Source organism: Rhinolophus sinicus, chromosome 12 (genome assembly GCF_057876585.1).
Source record: "Rhinolophus sinicus isolate RSI-liver-muscle chromosome 12, RSI-T2T, whole genome shotgun sequence".
NCBI classification, from domain to species: Eukaryota; Metazoa; Chordata; class Mammalia; order Chiroptera; family Rhinolophidae; genus Rhinolophus; species Rhinolophus sinicus.
The window spans coordinates 38,774,925-38,781,769 of record NC_142512.1 but is presented as its reverse complement, the minus strand read 5'-3'; the positions used below and the strand labels follow the sequence as shown (position 1 = coordinate 38,781,769).

Here is a 6,845-nt window from a genome sequence, read left to right as displayed (position 1 = left end):
TTTCAGGTATCTTTTCCAGTCTGAAAAGCATGATTTTAAGAGGGTTTACAAGTTTGGAGGGAGAGAGTCAAATTGGAGGGACCTCCATCTCTGTCCTTGGAAAAACATCCCTCTTGTTTCTTTACCATTGAGGCATTCAACACCAATTTATCCGAGGTATTTTCTCTGTCCCTTGCTTTTTATTAGCTTGCTCAATTCCACCTCCCCACCCTACATTCCACCTGGAGCCCCTGACCCTGTCCTTAAAGCCCAGTGGGGGGTGGGGCGTGGAGTGGGGGCAGGGGATGGAAGAAAGGCATGTTTCTGTTGGAAATTCCAACGAAATATTGCATGGGACATACAACTTACACTTGTTTATCTGAAATTCATATTTAACTAGGCATCCTTATTTTTATTTGCTAAATCTGGCAACTCTAGTTGGAATGCCTCAGTCAAGAGCATGCTTGTACTGTTCAAGAGGGGATCAGAGTCACCTACTGCGGGCTGGAGAATGAGGGACAGTAGCATTTCTTAAGCTGCTTCCATATTCCCAGCATGGTTACAGGCAGGCACTTTTATAGTAGGGGGGCTGAGAACAGGGTGTTCTAGGATCAGAATGACCTGGGTCCAAATCTCCACTTCACCGCATATTAGCTGTGTGTGTGTGACCTTGGGCAAGTGACTGAGCCTCTCTGGGTCCATTTGCTTCCTTGTAAAATAGCATATGGCATTCTAAGCTAGGCGTTAAAGGAGATAATGCTGCTAAAGCACTCAGCACAGTACTTAGCACATAGTAATTGTTCAATAAATGGTCTCAGGTTTAGTTATACTGTGGTAGATCAGGGTTTGTGGGGCCTGAAGTTTATGAAATTTGCGGGATCTCCTTAGGAAAAGGAATACAAAGTTATGAATACAAAATTTGACACATGCAAATGAGGGGCCTGAAACATAACCTTCCCATAACACCATGGTAAATCCCCTCCAGCGCTAACCAGTGATGTTCAAACTGCAAGTCAGGTTTTATTAGAAAGTTGGTCATGAAACCAATTTAGATGATCAAGACAAGTTTTTTTGTTTGTTTTTAAGAAACGGAATGGAATAGAAAAGATTCGCACACATCACATGTAAGGGTAAGTATGGGTAAGGAAGGGTATGTGTGTCTTGGTGATGAGGTCCAATGGATTGATTCCTTGGATCATAGTCACAAACGTTCAAGAAATACTACTGTGTATGGGGACACAGCTGCCCTTCAGGATGGGCACCAATATTCCTATTTACTCTAGGGTTCAAGTTAAGAGTTAGAGAGGGTAGGGTCAAGGAGGCTCAAATGAATCAACCAATTTGGCCAGGACACTCTCTGGGCTAATGAAGAAAATGTCAAACGGCCAGCAAAATCAGCTCCTCACCCTCACCCCAGCACATAGCCCAGGACCTGGTCAAGGTGTCTCTCAGCCCTCCAGGGAGAGGAGATGATAACCTGGCTCCAAGAGTCGCTTGCTGGTCACACATGGGACAGCTTGCCCCTGAGCGTGTGTGCATTGAGCCTTCAAGAGACCAATCAGGGTGTTAGGGTCAGGGTTAAAGAAGTCCCTTCTCCTCCAGGTCCACTCTACCCTGCCCTTGAGTTAGGAGGGCTGGTCCAGCCAGGAACACTTCTGTGGCACCATCCTTTCCTGGACTGGACCCCTACTCTGTACCACTCTGTCCTAGAGGCACACTCCTATCTCACTGAGTCCTAAGGTGCCAGAGGAAACGCTTGTTATCTGTCCCCATTTTGCAGAAGAGGAAGTTTGAGGTTCCAAGGTAATGGAAACAGGCACGAGGCTTTGGCTTCATCCATTTCCCCTCCAGAGCTTGAATCAAGGGTACCATGAACCCACCCTTACCCAGGGCCCCTACAGGTGAGCCAAAGGAGGGTCCTCCAAGAAATCCTGGTAACTAACTACCGGTACCAACCCCCTCCCACCCCTGCCAAGACAAGCCCACCCTCTCCGCATCCCAGAAAGAAACTAGGACTGGAGACCATGGTCAGTCCCATTGGGCTGCTCTGAGGGGGCGGAGCCTGCAGGCGGGAGTGGGATTGGGGAGGAGCGGAGGTCAGAACTCAAGCCCGCCTGGGAGGAGGTTCGAGAGGGGCCGAGGTTCCCAGAGAGAATGAGCCCATTCAGAGCCGGGAAGGAAGGGGAAAAAGCCTTGTCTGGTGTTTGACAAGAGGAGAGGAAGGGGGGCAGGGGTGGGCGCTGCTGATTCGCTTCTCCTCTCCACTGCCCCTCCAGCATGGCCTGGCAGGAGAGCCAAGGGAAGAGGATATCTGAGAGACAAAGGCTGGGGGATGGGGGTGGAGGGTTTGAAGGGGGCTGGGGGACCAACATGAGCCTGAGAGTTTGCCAGCAGGGTCCAGGAAGGACCCTTGGGAGGAAGACAGCTACAGAAGAGGGGTATAACTGCAGCACACAGTGGAGCGAACGGAGGGGCACAGGAAAGATACATGAGATCTGCATGAGAAGCTCTTTGGGCTGCAGGTACCGGCCTGTGGGCAGCGAAGGTGACGACTGGCACTGAAGAGGCATAAAGGGGCTCTGGCTTAGGGAGATGACCTCTGAGGGTCAATAGACTGGGGTCTGAAACCAGCAGCCTGTGAAATACCAGTCAATCATTGACCAGCCACTGAGACTAGGGGCCACAAAACCGTGTGTATGTGTGTGCGTGCGTGCGAGTGTGTGTGTGTGTGTGTGTGTTGGCACCAGAGTCTCCTCCCTCTGCCTACCTCACCAGTGGCCAGCCTGGGTCAGAGCACTGAAAACAAACAGAAAAAGGGAGGAGACGGTCCACAGTCCGAGGTCCAGGCCACAAACTGGGGCCTACCCCACAGGGCCTCAAGTCTGTGGCATGGGTTGCTGAGGAAGTGTCTTTATGAATTAGTTACTTGGAAGGAGTCCCCACAGGGTAGGCACCAGGACTCCCTGGGGCTGCAGGACAGTTATTTGAAAGATTTTGAAAGAAAATCTGTTCTTCCTAAAGGTAGCCTTTTAAGAACACTTATAACCACTGGAAGGTCAGTCCCTGGGCCCGAGGTTAGCCCTAGTCCCAAGGTTAACAAAGGAGGAGAGGCCAAACGGACATGTCGGACACGCTGACCTTGGGCATGCTGATCACCTCCCTCAGTCCCTCTCGCCCCCATCTTAGGCTTGCAGGCCCAAGGCCTTTCTCTCTCCCTAGGCTGCTTTGCCAAGACAAAAAAGTGCCCTTGTGCTCTCAGCCTTAGCTGGCTTGAACGCAGGTACGTGAGTACATGTGACTTCCATCCTGGCCAGTGCATACGAGGGAGGCTGTCACAGTTTGTATTCCTGAGTCCTGTGCTGTCAGTGTGTTTGTGCTGGCCGCTTAACATATGTCTTTATTTATCTGGGGGTCTTTCCTCAGACAGCAGCTAGATAGTGTGGCCTTGTGTAAGGCTTCACTTCGCCTTCTGAAATGTGAGAATTAGATTGAATGGTTCCTGGTCACAGTGTTTTAGGAGTTGATGTGGGGGACCCCTTTAACCCCCATGCTTATCCCTTGAAAGCCCTATTGAGCCATCCCTGGGCCACATTCCAGATTCCTTGTTTCACAAGCACTGCTTCTTCCTGCTCCATTCAGCCCTTCGGGACCCCAAGCTCATCCCCTTACTGCTGGAGATACAGACCACTGAGGTATGAATGAGGACGTGCTTGCCTCTGGCTTTGGTTTGAGGAAAAGGAGACTAGTGTGGGGGTCCATTGCAAGTCTCCCCAGAATGTGCCACCCTGACTAGCAGATTGTTTTGAACTGAAAGCAATTAAAGCCCAACAGACTCAGGAAGAGTTGTTGTTTTTTTACCTCCCCCTCACCTTCCTAAAGAGATTCAGATAGAAAATCTTGCTTCAGGAAGGGAGCCTTAGCAGAATCACCTTAGCACGTATGAATTAAGTGCAGCAGACAGGAAGAATCCAAGCAAAAATCTGTTTGCTAGATGCCCCTCTGTGTCCCACTGTTTCTAAGTGGCACTGCAAGAATTTGTTTACCAAATGTTTGCTCTTTTTCATCTACATCTGAATTGCCTACCTCCCCCTCCTTAGTCCAAAATGACATGTATACCTCATTTTGCCCATTGTCTTTGGAATTTTCATGCTTATGTGAATTCCCTGCGAGTACATATTAAAATGTGATTTTCTCCTGTTAATCCGCTATATGTCATTTGAACTATTTGACCAGCCAGAAGAACTAAAAGGATAAAGGGTAAGTTTCCCTGGCCTTGACTCTAGGAAGCTTCCAGAAGCATAAAACTATGGCAATCATGAAGACCTGATTTTGGAGGACAATTCTAGTTTTAGGTGATTTCATTCACTGAACCCACATTGTTGATTCCTCTCTTTCCTGGCCCTTTACAGCTAATCATTCTTTAAGATCTATCAATTCCTCTTCCAATATATCTATGTGTTCCCACCTCCACCACCAGCTAATCTAGCTGTTATCAGCTTGCCTCCGGTGGAAGCACTAGCCTTTGCTCTCCCATTGCTGCTGTTGTCTCCTTTCAATCCCCACCCTTTCCCCACAATAGCAAAAGTAAATGTTTTAAACAAAAATCAGATCTGTTTTAAACAAAAATCAGATCACTTTCGTTCCAGTGCTAAAACACCTCCCAATGCCTAAACTTTTCACCTTGACCTTCTTTTTTGTTTTTCAAAGATGTCTCGCTTGTTTCTGCCTAGGGTCTTTGCACTGGCCTTCTCTCAGCCTAGAACAATCTGCCCTGAGGTGTTAGCAGAGCCCTTCCTTCTAGTCTTGCAGGTTTCAGCTTAAATGTTACTTTCTCCAAAAGGCCTTCTCTGACCACCCTTCTCTCCCTCCCTCCTCATTCCCTTACCCTCCTTTTCTCACTATTACATTAGCCAATTATATAACTCAATACTTGTGACTACATAAAATTGTTCTTTTAACATTTTTCCTTTGCTTTTTTTTATTGCACCAATGTTTATTTCTTTTTTTTTTATTAGTTTCAGGTGCACAAGACAAAGTAATACTTAGACGTTTATCATTTATATCCCTTACACTGTGTGAACCCCCCTCCCCCCATCCACTATCCCTCTGATATCACACAGAGCCATTACATTTCCACTGTCTCTATTCTTAATGCTGTACTCTGCTTCTTGTAAATATATACATACATATATATATATATATATATATATATATATATATATATATATAATTTTAGTTGGCATTCATTATTGTTCAGCTCCAGCTTCAGGTGTACAGTGCAGTGATCAGGCATCTACATCATCCCTGAGGTGGTCTCCCTAATGGGACAAGTATCCATCGGATACCCTACAAAAATCTTTACAACAGTATTGATTACATTCTCCAATTTCCTTTGTTTTTTAATTGATGATATAAACAGATGGTACAAAATTGAAAAGGTACAAGAATAAAGTGTCCCTCACTTCTTTGTCACCCAGATACACAGTTCTACTTCTCCTCAGAGGCAACAACTATTTCCACTTTCTTGCATCTCTTTCTAGATATATTCTCTAAAATAACAAACAATATACACTCTTATTTTTCTTCACACAAACTAACATGTATAGACACACACACACACACAAACACACACACACTGTTCTACATCTCGTTTTTTATACTTACCAAAAAATTGAAGGTTTTTCCATGTCAGTACATTATAAATCTGCCCCATTCCTATTAATTTGTTCAGCATTCCATTGTAATTGTATAGATCTCTCTCAATTAATGTAATTCAATCCCTATTGATGGACATTTAGTTGTTTCCTTTTCTTTTGCTATTGAAAATAATGAACAACTCTGTCGTGAATAGCTTCAACACCATTACTGGTACTTAACACCATTTTGTACTCATGTAGGTATACTTAGGAGAGAAATTGCTGATTAGAGGGTTTGTGCACATTGCTGGATAAAGGGGTATGTATAATTTAGTCTGAAAGTGCTAAATTATCCTACAGAGTGATCATACCAATATGCTCTTACATTAGCAGTGAAATTATCTTAGTCTGCTGTTTGATACTTGTTTGTTGCCTGTTTCCATCCTCTGACCATGAGGACAGTGCCATGTTCATCACTGCCTCCAGAGCCTCACACATGGTAAACTGCCATAAATATTTGATGACTAAGGAACCCTCATTGTACACTATCCCCCAAGTTTTGTTCTAAGAATACGGTCAGTTTGCCTATGAGCCTTCAGCATGCTGTACTGTTTGCTTTGTCTTTTTCCTCCCTGGACTGGGAATCATTTCTTATTCATCTTTATCTTTTCTAGTGCAATTGCTGACACCCAGTAGGGCGCAAGCCTGAGTTGAAGAAATGAATCAATGACGTTGCAGGCTGTAACTCACATTGGAAACCAAATACAAGTTAGGAAGAAGATTAAGCTAAGGGCTCAATGGGGAAAAGGGGACCCTGGGCTGAAAAGTTGAGAGAGGGAAAGGCTTGGTAATTGTCTAGAGATGTAGGGCTGTGCTGACAGGGACGACCTTTAAGAATCGGCCGAGAGAGACAACACCCCATCTCCCACCAGGACAACGTAACAGAAGTCTTCACTGCATGAGTTTTCAAGGACCTATGAAATGTTGAGAACTGAACTAATTTTCAATGTTAGCTCCAAAATATAAGAAAACTACAAAAATTAATATTTTATTAAATGTATACAAAATGTAATAATATGTTAACTATTAGCAGCTCAACTATATGTATTTATAAATTGTATTTAATGTGGGGTTTTGCTACATTTTAATATGTTTGATATAATACAGAATGAGGTCTCCAAAATTGGAAACTTGAAAGTTCTAAAAGAGCCTTGTCTCTACCTCAGAGTT

The 6,845-nt window shown here is 44.9% G+C and overlaps 1 long non-coding RNA gene across 1 annotated transcript; it reads left to right on the top strand.

Annotated features, from left to right (window-relative positions):
* The first annotated feature begins 15 nt into the window (after positions 1 to 15).
* On the top strand, positions 16 to 6,428 carry LOC141568781 (uncharacterized). Its single transcript, XR_012491970.2, has 3 exons — positions 16 to 156; positions 1,066 to 1,109; positions 6,290 to 6,428. It is a non-coding gene; the product is annotated as an uncharacterized LOC141568781 (long non-coding RNA).
* The last annotated feature ends 417 nt before the right edge of the window (positions 6,429 to 6,845 follow it).